This window comes from Poecile atricapillus, chromosome 3 (assembly GCF_030490865.1).
Source record: "Poecile atricapillus isolate bPoeAtr1 chromosome 3, bPoeAtr1.hap1, whole genome shotgun sequence".
Classification (NCBI taxonomy): domain Eukaryota; kingdom Metazoa; phylum Chordata; class Aves; order Passeriformes; family Paridae; genus Poecile; species Poecile atricapillus.
In genome coordinates, this window is record NC_081251.1 from 53,676,688 (window position 1) to 53,690,008 (window position 13,321).

The 13,321-nt window shown below is 41.9% G+C and overlaps 1 long non-coding RNA gene across 2 annotated transcripts in view; it reads left to right on the forward strand.

Moving 5' to 3' along the window:
- LOC131578119 (uncharacterized) overlaps nt 1–13,321 on the forward strand; it is a 42,874-nt gene that overhangs the window by 15,192 nt on the left and 14,361 nt on the right. The window contains exon 4 of one of the 2 annotated variants that reach the window (XR_009277378.1): nt 6,262–7,302. The exons of the other annotated variant lie outside the window; for it this stretch is intronic. This is a non-coding gene — a long non-coding RNA (uncharacterized LOC131578119). Of the gene's footprint in view, nt 1–6,261; nt 7,303–13,321 lie in introns of those variants that run through there. 2 annotated transcript variants of the gene reach the window in all.

Sequence of the window (13,321 nt, forward strand, 5' to 3'; positions counted from 1 at the left end):
AAAATAAGAGTTTCCTCTTTGGAACAGAAGTTCAGCCCCTATTTTAAACGCTGTCTTCTGGTTTGCCAAGGAGCACTTTCTCTCATTGATGCATCTTGTTGAAATATGCAGGAGACAATACAACCTCTGGCAGGAGCCACACTAGCCATAGGGTATCTATCAAGTAAAACATTTACTTATCTAACCAAGAAAGTATCTCACTAACCAGAACAGATGGAATGTTACAGGATTTGGCTTCTCCATCTTCCAGTCTGGATCTGCTTCCTTTTTATTTCTCAAGAAAGTCTTCTGGTTAAGTGTCTTTCCTCCAAGCAGGCATTAAAGATGCTTTGAGTCCCCTTTGAAGAGGAAGAGTTGCCTTATTGGTAGAAGGCATGTTAGGGCTCTGGATCTCCAGTTCTGCTGTTTATTCCATATGGATGTTGCAATAAACCTGTGTGATGGTGAAGACTGGAAATTAAATACAAGCTGTGCACTGAAGCAATCAATCTGACAGAATTCTGTTTACTGTTGGAAAAATGTCCCACAGTGAGCCTGTTTGCATGGAAATGAAATTATTTCATAGTTTCTGGAGTTCTTCATTCCTATTTATATAAATGTCTCCCAAGAAAAAAAAACAAAACAAAATTCTAGTGGGATTTTTAAGACAGAGTTGGAGCCAGACAGCCATCAAAAACAATCATGTCACTCCTGAGAGCAAGCATAGCAAGAAGCAGTATGAGGGGGAATGGCTTCCATGCCCAGCTCTAATAATGCCAGCACATGTGTGAGTTTACCAAAGGAATACTGTAGTAGAAACTCACCTGTGCTTCAGATAATAAATAAAAAGCAAATAAAAATCAAATTCACAGAGCAGCTTGGTTGAGAGCAGTTATTCATATATTGCAAGTAAATAATTGTGTCAACAGGAAAAAAGAGAAGTTACAGTTCAATCTCATTTTCACATTCTTCTTTTAAAGAATGTAAATCCAGAATAATTTCTTAAGAACTATTCCTGAAATTTCCTGAAATACTCCTGAGATTTTCCTCTATCTAACATTTATTCAAAGATTCAATAATTGCAAATTTGAGCCATGACTTCCCAGCAGTGCAAGTCTCACAACAAGATAAAATGCAATGTTTCACAAGTTTTATCACCTTCTAATGGTGGTGCAACCAAAGGATTACATGTTTTCAGCTACAGTGCTGAATTTGGGTACCACATTATCTGTATTACAGGGTAAGTGTAAATTAAGTGCATTGATTTGCATGGTAAAGCTATTAAAAATGGAAGAGGGTTTTTTCACCTTAGTCTCTTTAGACTGCATCTTTCTTGTAAAGCTAATTTTTGTCACAAGCTGCAGTAATAAGCAGTACTTTCCCACAAATACATTTTTTCTGATGTCATGGCTTTAGATTTAGTGATCCTACTTTGAAATATGTTACTATAACTGAATTCAGTTTAGGAAACTAATTAAGATGGCTATTTTTAAACTGCAACCAGTGCTCTGTCAACAAAGCACAACAATTTTACAATCAACAGATGCGCAAAATGTTCCAGAAAATAATAAAATAAAGTATTTTTTCTTTAAAAGGTTCAAGTAGGATTTTAAAGCATCCAATTATGCAGTACAGCCTGGATCTTGACAGCTTTCCTCCAGGAGTCATAGAAAAAAAAGCAACAAAAGAACAGTGACCTTCCATCAGTATCTCTATGTCATAGTATACTTGAGAAAATACCAAATCTGGAAGTATTTAAACAGAACACAGAAGAAGATTCAAATAATGATAGGTCATCTAGCCTTATATCACATTCATATGGTGGTGTCAAGACCATGTGGTGTCAAGTCATGAAAAATATTTAGTATAAGACCGCCCTCTTAAGAGTTTATTAATTAAACTCTTCACCCACTGAAGAGTTTAATTAATAAAAGTAGCTTGCACATGCAGAATCTTAGAATCATGGATTCATTAGGTCAGAAAAGGCCTTTAAGTTTATCAAGTCCAACTGTTAACCCAGCACTGCCTAGTCCAGCACAAAACCATGTCTCTAAGGGTCACATAGAATGATGGAATGGTTTGGGTTGGAAGATTGGGTTAAAGATCATCTAATTCCATGGGTGGGGATGCCACCCACTAGATGAGGTTGCTCCAAGCTGCATCCAACCAGGCACTGAACGCTCCAAAGGTGGGGCATCCACAACTTCTCTGGGAAACCTATGTCAGTGCCTCACCATCCTCAAAGTAAAGAACCTTTTCCTAATATCTAATCTAACTCTGCTCCGAGTTTGAAGCCATTCCCCCTTGTCCTGTCTCTAGGGAATAGTCCCTGTAGATAGTCTCTCTCTCTCCATCTCTCTTGTAGGCTCCCTTTGCAGTAGGTACTGCAAAGCTGCTATAAGGTCTCCCTGGAGCCTTCTCTTCTCCAGGCTGAATAGCCCAAACTGCTCCAGCCCTCTGATTATCTTTGTGGGCCTCTTCTGGACTTGTTCCAATAGGTCCGCCTCCTTCTTATGTTGAGACCCTCAGAACTGCAGATAGTACTCCAGGTGGAGTCTCACAAGAATAGAGGGGGAGAATCTCTTCCTTCAACCTGCTGGGCACACTGCTTTTGATGAGACAATATGAAAGAAATACAGAAGATCATATTAAGATTAGTAACCATAATGATCTTGACCCCTCGGTAAACTGGAATTATTCACTGAAAATAGCTTCAACACAAACCTGCAGAGGTCTTCATTAAGGAAGAAGAGATACAAGCTAGGCACTATGCTATGGAACAAACAAACCAGCAAGCAAACAAACTAAATGACACTAAGAGTTCAATCATGACAAAAAAGTTGTCATGACACTTCATGAGAAAATACATAAGGCTTGAATTATCTCTAATTGTGTAGATATAGTGCTACAGTAAAGGTGGCTGGGAAAAAAAAAGCCAAAATAATTAATGTGAGAAATCAGATATATACCTATAATATGCCTTTAGGTATGTGTATGTGTATGTGTGTATGTGAGCACACTAACATAAACCAAACAATCCAGAACACTGAATGGTAAGACAGATTCTCCATCTCTGTGGTCTTTAGTTTCTTCCAGAAGTCTGATGTAAACACATTACTTTTGCATCAGAAATGAATTATTGCACTCAGTATGGGACTAGTGGCTGAGCTGTAATGGCCTGTTGTTTTACAGGAAATCAGATTTGAAGGTCTAATAATTCCTTTAATTCACCGAAGCAACAAATTAGCCTTGTAAGCAGGAGTATCAGCAACCCTTATTCAAAAAGCTAAATATTCAATCAGCATGGATGTCCCAAAATTATTCTCTGGAAACACCATGATATGGGAAATTGTGATCACATGTTTAGAGACCTTCAGTCTCTAAACCCTCACAGTTCCTCTGTGCCCAGTGAGAGAGATTAATTCATGGATCTACCATTATTTTTTGTCCATGTGTTTTTTCCCTGTGGGTTATGAAATAGCTTAGATAGGTAGTATGTACTGAGTCAGGGGCTGCCTGCTGCATGGCAGAAGGCTGCACAAGCTTTTTACAAGAGTTAGTCTCTTACAGATTTTATTTGCACATATTGATTCAATAAAAAAAATGACATGTGAAAATCACAAATGCAATTTGTCAGATCTAAATAGGTTTTCCATTTAAATGGCCAAGGAGCAGAGATGTGGAGAAGGGCAAAAGACAAAAATCAAAGAGATAGGCTATAAACTGCATCATCCTCAGTGTGTTACTAAACAATCCTGTCAGGGTTCCTCCTGCCTATTACCTTAATGTCTTGCAACAGCAACAGTAATCCTTAAGAATATAAATCTTTACTATATCTACTAAAGGGCTGACAGAGATGATGGACCCACAAAGGCCGAAATGCAATCACTAGACAATCACAGGTACAGAAGGAGACCAGAATCTTCCTTCATGTAGGTAACATTATTACAACTGCAGCAGCTGGCTTCCTGTAAAAATCCAGGCCATTGTGCACTCGGATATCTGCTTGTGTCTTCAAATATTACCTCAGCACTGCTTTATGTTTGGCAGCATTAGAGGGGTCTGGTTTGGTGGGAGTACCCAGAGTATGATATCACCATTTTAAAGAAGACTTTCACAGGGTAGGAAGTAATGAAAGCCCAGGGCTGAAGCTGGATTTCACAGGCAGATAGTAAAACCCATCAGCCAGAAGATGGAGCAAGTTCAGAGCCTGTTTCTCCTGCTCCTGTTTTCCTGATTGCTGGCTGTAATAGAAATGCTAGTGAGGAAACTGATCAAGACATTCAAGGCAGAAAAGAGCAATTTGGACTGTAATGTGGCACAGGTACATAGTAAAACTGACAAACTCCATTGAGCTATTCCCCCTTCACTGGATCCCACTTTTTTTTACATTTTATTTTGCAGAACACACAAGTTCACTATCATTTTACAAACTTTTTATGTCAGAAAGCCTCTCTCCTTTGAGGTCATTTTATTCAGTCAATGTAAATGTCAGCTGCCAGTTAGAAGTATTATTATGTATATGGAGCTGTCAAAGAGTGAGGGGGAAATAGCACAGGCAGCTCACTTCTGTCTTAGCTCTCAGGAAAGGTCAGCTGAGCCTTTCAAAAAGGGCTGTCAAGGCCAAATCATCATTCAAAATCCATTCTCTAGAAACAGTGCAAGAAAGCACATACTTTAAAGCCAGCCAAAGTAGGGCTGAAGTGACTGTTTTCTTTTCCTGATGTCAAAAAGCTCTATTAGTGACTACTGGTGGTGCAAGAACCCAAGGCAGGGAGAGTGGACAGAGCTTACTCCAGTAATTGCATCCAGCTCCATTTTGTTTGTATTTGGGATTGAAATTTTTAGGCAAATTTCATCCTCTGATGAATATCCCCATATCCCCATTTCACATCCTCCCTGAACTGCCAGGACATGGAGCAGCTCTCACCCAATGACCTGGACGGGAACAGAGGAGGATCAGGATGTACAGCCTACAGCTCTAAGAGTGAGGGGTAAATTTTGTCCTGGCAAGCTTAGCAAAGGGATATGGCATATATGACTGAGAACGCTAAGATTCAAGACAGATTATGACACTTAGGTGTGGAAAGACTGACCAGAAATTTTAGAAGTGCAAAAAAGGAGATCTCTTCACAGAGGTTTGGCTCAAATCCCAAAAATACTTAGGTGCCTAATTACTGAGGATATCAATAGCAACCAAGTGGTTAAATGTACTGCCAATTACATAAAAGAAGCAGAAAGAAATTACCTTAGCTCTCCTATAGGAATTACTCATGCAGTTCTGTGAAAATCTCCCAAAGGGGATAAGATTAAAGGAGGAAAGGCAAATTCCAGATGAATGCCATTAAAAACTTCTAGGTATCCAGAAGTATTCTCTCAATAACATCCCAGCCAAGAAATGCTTTGTTTCAAGCATGCTGAGTTCCAGACTAATTCCATCTTCCATTTTTCCCTTCACCCAATTAAAACAAGAAATCAGGAAGCCATCACCTCTCCCTGAAGACATCTAAAAGAGACCCACTTACTATTACTTCTACATAATACTTCAAGAAAACACAAATGAGCAGGGCATTATGAACTCTGTCCACATCAATATTTACTGTTCTGGCTCCTCCTTAGCTAGATCCACGTTACTAAAGAAATGGGCTCTGTCCCCAGAAGGATATGAGTGAAACCATATAAGAAGAGTGAGTCCCTCCCTCCTGCTCCCAGTTTTCTGATCGGAGGGGAATGCTGAGCCAGACAACATGGTTGCAGAGCCTTGTCCCTTTCAGCATAGCTACCATGACTATTTTTAATTTGTTGGTGTGCTCAGCTGTTCTTTTTCCCCTTAGCCCATGCCATGCTGGGATCTCAGTTTCTCAGTCCTTCCTACAAAATTCAGACAGAAAATACTGAGACAGAAATGTGCCAAGTGAAAAGTAGTTTCATATGAATTTAAGGCAAGTGCTGCTATGGGAAAAAGTCTTAAGGAACAATGTGATGTATTTAACTTGGGGATTGAAGGGTTTGTTTTCACTGCTGTTTCTGATTCTGCCATAGGAGGTCCTTAGGAGCAGAAGTATGTGAAGAAAGACAAAAGACCACTGCCAGAACTCATTTTGGATGAGGTTATTATATCTTGGAAAGTTCATGGCTTGTTTACCCATGAAGCTGTTTACCCTTTGACACAGATTTTGTCTTTGCTAGCATATATTGGAAGCTGGGAAGACTTGCCAGAAGTTGTGCTTATGAGGGAGACAGAAATGCTCATTCTTTGGTTCCTCAACGCTTTTCCCTCAGCTGTGCCACCTCTGGCCATCCCAGCAAGCTGGACATCTTCCTGCAAGAAGCAGAAACTGGTCACCATGGCTCCTTGTCTTCCATCTGGAAAGGGGACACCTGAAAAGACTTGAGAGAGCTTCCTAGAATTTACCAGGATTTCCTGCGAGGTGCTGGACAACTCCACCACCCACCTATGCCAATCTTCACCTCTTCACCCATAAAATGGGATGAGGAACATTTGACCACTTCATACCCTGCCTCTTTTTAAGTCATCCTTGTGTAGGATGTACTTCAGCTTAAGGGTTCATCCAAGTATCAAGCTTTATCCTTTCCCCTTACCATGCCTGTTTTGGATACTTATCCCCAAAGAATTTTATCTGGAATTTAGTGGTCCTTTGCTTTACTTATTCCCTGGGAATGTAGAGCATCCTTATCTCCTCTGTCCCTCTCCTTTTTTTTTCATTCCCTCATTCTCCCATTCATTGATCTTGAGCTCTTACTCTCCAGTCAGAGCACATGCTTCTCTCAGAACTGTGGTTTCATGATAATTAGTACCAGACCTGAACAATACCTGTCCAAAAAGGACAATTGAGATCAAACAATCACATTCCTGCCAAATTAGCCCAAGCCCATAGAAATAGTTTCTGGCAGCCTAAAGCTTTTGCATGAGCTTCATATGAGGGAGAACAGGCAGTACCTGATGTGGTGTGAAGTTAAAACAGCTGATAAAAGTTGATCTGGTCAATGTCCTTTGAATGAATGCAAAATGGAGAGTTTTTTACCGTCAGATTGGTTTCAGGGAGCTTGAAAGAGCTTTTGATCCAGTGGTAGAATCCCAAACTTTCCTAGCCTTAAAGGTTTGCTGCAGACTTAACCATGTAAACTCAACAGGTCCTTCCTTCTCTTCTCTCTGCCTCTTTCCACTGGTGGGCTGCACCCTTTCCCACATCCCTACCTGGCAATGATGGTGTGGGGGTGAGAATGGGTGATGAAGAAAAACAATGCAGACCAGAAAGCAATGGAAAGGCTTTCACTGACAGTGCAACATCTGAAATTTTATTTAGCTGTTGCTCCCTCTATAATTAAGAAATAAATAAAAGGACACGGAATCCAATGGCACTGTGCTATACTGGTTCATGGAGGCCAGTGCATAAAAGTCTTTGCCAACTCTGGGGCACTGCTTTTGTTACTAAAAGGAAATCCAAAATTGCATAACCCTACAGCTCTGACTTACTGTAAAGATGGATTTTCAGAATTTAAAAAACAAAATGGAATTTAGGGGAAAGAGTTGTTACCAAGAGAAAATTTTCATATAAATTAGTTCTGTGGGCAATTTTGTAAGCTTATTTAAGAGGGAAATTAATCCATTCAAGATGTCCACTCAGCACTTTCTCACAAATAAAATAGAGCATCCAATTACATTTTGACAGTAGGAAACAATATGTGTGTTGAAAGCTGGTCTGGCTAAGCCTGAGTTAATTTTTTAGCTGTTCCCATGTTTTTCAGATGTTCTGATCCACTTACCACAGTGAAAATACTGCAGACCTCCCTTTTATGATAATCTGAGGGGACAAGATACTGATTTACCTGATCCTGTGTGCTCTCTTCACATTTCCCTGACCTTGAAACTTGCTTTGCAATTTTTTTGCAAAGAATCCAAAAGCCAGGAAAAATGTGGGTTGCCTTGGTAGAGGCTCTGCAGTGTGTGGGAGTGTGTGTACTTGCACAGAGAATATCCTGAGCAGGCAGTTTTTTATGTCCTTCTGGCTCTGCTTGTGCTCTGACAGCATTGGTGGCCTAAATGCAGTAAATAAATCTGAAGAAAGGTCTTGTCTAAAGTTTGTGCAGAACCTTTCTACAGCAGGGACCCTTCTGACCATCATTTTCTGCAGAGAGCAAACCAACATGGACAGGACTGCCATGGAGCATGATCTTTTGTGTGAAGGCCAGGTAGACATGAAAGGAAAAGCTGTGGGAGGAATGGGAAAAACAATTCTCCATGACAATAACAGGTAAGACAAGAAGGAAGTGTATTAAAAGAAGTTCAATATCATATGTCCTGTTTAGCCTTTGGAGAGCAGTCTCCCAATATCAGGGATAACAAAGCATGGGAAGAGGGCTTTCTGAGGCAGTTCAAGTCTGGCTGATTCTGCCTTGATATTTGAGATTCTTCCTGAAGCTGCTCCCATCTCCATTTCCCATAATTTTATGAGCTATTGCAGAATGCAGATAGCTTTTCCTGGTATTAAACTAGCCTGAACAGTGAAGTTCTCCTCTGTTTCAGGCCTTGTGCCATACAACAAGAATTTTTCTTTTAATCAGCCTCAGAGCATCTGGGAATTTCTCAGGCTGTTCCATGTGCAAATAGTTGTTCATTTTTGTCATTTACTTATGCCTGTACCTCCCAGGGAATTCCTGGCTTGGCAGGTAGTCATGTATTAACCAACAACCAAAATTCCACAGAAAGTATAGCTGAGGTCTGTCGTTCTAATTGGGAACGGCGGGAAGAATGACACGGACTCTCAAAGGAGTCAGAACAGGAGAGAATCTCTAGTTTATTGTTACAGTCATGTTATATAGACTAGTTCGTGAAGAGTACAGAAAGGAAACTCTTATTGGTTAGTAAAATACTACATTACCATCATTGGTCAGTGGGGTTTACCACCCCCTGACCTTCTCCTGTAAGGAAAACACAGGAATCAGAAAAACAGCACCTGCAGGCTGTTTTGTGTCTTTGAGGATTGTTTTGAATCCTCCCATGAATTTCCCAGGCTAGCTTCTCAGGCAGGCCTGTCAGGCCATGGGCCTACAGCCTGCTTCAAAGCTAGCATCCACAGAGGTCCATGTCACCTATGTATGGCCACATAGCTCATACAAGCTATGAAGCCAATAAGAGAAACAATGACAGCTCTATAGCATGTAGAGCCACAAGCATGTAAACTCACAGGCACTCCTTCAGAAGAGAAGCTGAACTAGCCCGGTGCTTTCCAAGTTACTTTGTGCTCAGAGCACCAGGCGTTTCCCCCAGTAGAAGGAGACCTTTTTTCCTCACTTTCCTTAGCTTGCTTTTCCTTCTGTGAACCCCTCAAGAATGATGCACAAAGTTGACCCTAGATGCTGCCATGGAAGACACCTAGTTCAGATTACATTTAAGAGCTAATTGGAAATACCAAGATGCAGAAGGAGAATAAATGGACTGGCAGTTTCCATGGCAATTCCCTAGACTATTAAAAATAATCAATATAACTATAGTAACCAAGAGCAACTTGTTAGCAGGGAAGCAGGGAGCAGGCTCATGCTATCCACAATATATCAATGTGGTGTTCTAGCGATACTGAAATGGAAACAGCAAAACACAAAACTGCATTTTAAAAATTGATTTTTAATTTTTAAAATGTTTCTGTATCCAGAAACATTCCTGACATGAGCAGGAATTGCCTGTTACCAGCATCTCTGAAAAACAAGCTCCTAACAAGCATGTGCATGAACAGAGTATCCAGGACATGGCCATGGCAAAGATACAGCCTGGTCATACACAGGGCTCACTCTGTTTCAGTCACTACATCTCCATTTCTAATGACATGCCAGAGCTCAGACCATTTTCCAAGAACACTTATATCAGTAAGGAAAGACCTATAAAACCAGATTAATATCTCAGGAAGTTTGTTTTATGACATTATAACCTTGACAGTTATGAAGTAAACAAAGTTGTTTTCTCATCTGTAAGCAGAGATTTTTGAGAGCTAAATATGATGAGAATTTTTTACTCTTAGTATTAATACTATTTTTTTTCTTGTTCCATAGAGCTCATTTGATCTATGCTCTGATTTAATGTTGTTAAGTGATTTTCATTACATCTTCATGGAACAAATGCCATTTCTTCCTGCTGGATATCCAAAAGATCTTGCTTCTTGAGCCATCTGATTTTTACAGAATTTTATATTCCTGCTGTCTTTAAAGGAGTCACTGCTGTGGGCAAATGCCTCCCCATGAAGCACCACGGCAGGTTTTTACCACCCCTCTAGTACGTTTGCAAGGCTACCACACCCTCACTGGATACTGGCATATATACTTCTACAAATGTGACATCAAAACGTAGCTTTTCAATGTCACATGCAGTAAACAAGATATTTTAAATGCAGGGAGAGAGTACTTAGTTGCTGTATTTGCTAATGCTTTTTAAAGTTTTCAACACATTTTAGGACAGAGAAATTCCTTAGGAGGAGAGCTCCAGAGCATGGTGTCAGCCTGTGCCATCTGCTAAACTCGTTCAGCAGCAGCCTCTGCTCTGGGGTGCTAAAACACAGCAGCTTTTGTTAGGGATGTGCATCCATCCCCATGGGCAGTAGCAGAAATGCACTGGCACAGCCAGCGGTTGTTTTCCATCCAGGCGGCAGTACCAGACAGGGAAGGGTTTCTGCAGCCAGTGATCAGCCACAGTCACCGCCTGTCCTTGGTGCACATTTCAGGGCAGACGTTCTCCCAGTGATGGGGTGGGGGCATGGAGAGGATGGGTCGCAGGGTATGGTGTGGGAGCACGCATGGCACTGACTGATGCCTGTGGCAGAGTCCCTGCAGTCAGTCCATCAGGCTGACTTGTCTCTGCACTGCAGCCATGGCTGTGCCCTCCTGCCACCCGCCTTGTCTCCCCTGGGCTTCAGCTGAGAGCCTCCAGGGACAGCAGCTGCAGGAATGAGCCAAAAACCACCATCAAAAATGTTTACATGCACCTCTTTTTTGTGTGCAGCCTTTCCTTCCCTGAGTGAGAAATATTCAAACACTCAGCTTAAGGAGCATATAAGAGATTAAAAGCAGTGTCATGTCAGCAGGTGAAGCCCATGCTACCACACACCTGATGGAAAAACTTCCCCCTGGTGTCAGCCTTGCTCTCACGGCGCTGTTTGCATGCAGTAAAGTCTCTGCTCCGTGAATTTGGCAGTATCAGTGGACACAGAGCTGGCTGCTTTAGGGGCTGAATTCCCTTGCCTTGGTTCAGCCTGTGAGGCAGGAGAAGCCAAGCCAATGGGAAGTGGCTGGAAACCAGCCCCTTTCCAGCTGGCCTGTGGCTGGCAGGGACCTCTGGTCACCCAGGCAGGGTGGGGAGACATTGCTCCCATCCCAGGAGGGAGTCTCCTCCTCCTCTCAGCTCCCTCTCTGGGAGTGCAGCCCATCCAGCAGCACTGCAATACCAGGCTGGCTAAATCCACTGGAGAAACTGCACCTTGGCTCCCTACCCGCTACCCAGTGATGTCCAGGCATGTATGTACAGCATCCAAGCACAACTCCATCCATCAGCAGGCAGTACTGCAAACACAGCTTGGTTAATTCCTTATCACACTTAATACACTTATCCTCCCCAGTGACAGTTAATAAACAAAAAACACTAGAGTGATCCTTTAAAAAAAGTCCTGCTATAAGAGCATGTGGTTGTAATTACTGCCTTTATGGACAAGTCTACTCCTTTTCTTTCCTTCCATCTCTGTGTAATAGGAAATGTGCCAGTTTTCAAGCATTCTGCTTCATTACTATTGGAAGGAAGTTTCCAAAATTCAGAGTTTGTTTAACACAGGTTCCTGATTTCATCCTGAGAGTCACCCTCAAAAGCTGAGCTGGAACAGATCTGCATGAACTGAAGTTTCTAAAAGTCCTGGGCAGTTCCTTGCTTCTCTTTCCTTTGTTATCTATCTCTATTACGATAATGTGCTCCATGTTTCCTTTTCCTTTTCCTTTTCCTTTTCCTTTTCCTTTTCCTTTTCCTTTTCCTTTTCCTTTTCCTTTTCCTTTTCCTTTTCCTTTTCCTTTTCCTTTTCCTTTTCCTTTTCCTTTTCCTTTTCCTTTTCCTTTTCCTTTTCCTTTTCCTTTTCCTTTTCCTTTTCTTTTTTTTCCTTTTCCTTCTTATGCAAAGTCTAGTGCCCCTTCACCTTCTCCCCATTACCTTTTCTCTTGTCCACAACTTTCCTGTCAGTCCTCATGCTGTCTCTACTGCTGGTCTGCTCCCCAGGTACCTCTGTCACCCCAGACAGTTCCTTTTCTCAGCATCCCTTCTGGATGTTTGAAATCCTCCTCTCTCTTTATTTTCCCTCTTCTGTCATCCTTTCCATGGTTTTCCATGTCACCATCTTTTCTCCTTCCTATCCTCTTTACTGTGTCCCCCAGCTGTCCATCCCTCTGCAGGTGCCCTCCAGCATCCCACCACTTTAAGTACTCTCGTCTTCCAGGGGCCTTTCCTTGTGGAGGTGTCCCTCTCACTCCCCATTGCCTCCACCCACCACCTTCAGCCCTCTCTTGTGCCGCCTTTGGTTGCTTCCAGAGCTGGGATCCCCATCCAGCAGTGCTCAATCAGTCTCTCCCTACATTAGCTCACGCTTTGATGGGGCTGGCACCAATGTGGCACAGGATGTGAGATCAGTGAGATCTGAGTGGCTTCCTCGGGGGCTGATGCTGTGCTGGAGTGTTGGCACTCACTTTCCACCCCCACCCTGACAAAGGGAATTGTTGTCAGAGCCAACAGACACAAGGCAGCACAGGCTCCAGATCTACTGGGAGAGGTTTGTTTGTAATGGAATTAATCCTGGCGGATTAAGGGAAGCTGCCTCTACAGAAAAACACATGACATTTCAATATTAGATGGGGAGAAGTGGCCAAAGTAGCATGACCCACGAAATACCTTTGGAATTTTAAGGTTTTTGGCACAAAGGCAGTGGGCACAATGTTGCATTTAGCCACCAAAGAAGTCCCTCTTGCATGGCTAAAACCACTCCTGCTACTGTGGCTAGAGGTAACCGCAGAGCCCTGTCTCCTACCAGAGAATTTCGGAGTGCAACGCAAATAATTAATTAATTAATTAATTAATCAAAACACTGAGGACAGATATATGTTTTCATTATCCTGTCGCACACAAGGATTCTAATCAGGCACAGTATGTATTTCCAGTGCCACTCATTGCCTTCATTCCCACAACAGGTTTTTACAAGAAAGATAGTCTAGCAGCTTGGTGTGAGGCTTGATAATCTAGGTGAGGGGAATGCTGGGCAGGCACAGAAGAATGGAAAATCAGAAAATTAAAATGCATTTTTTT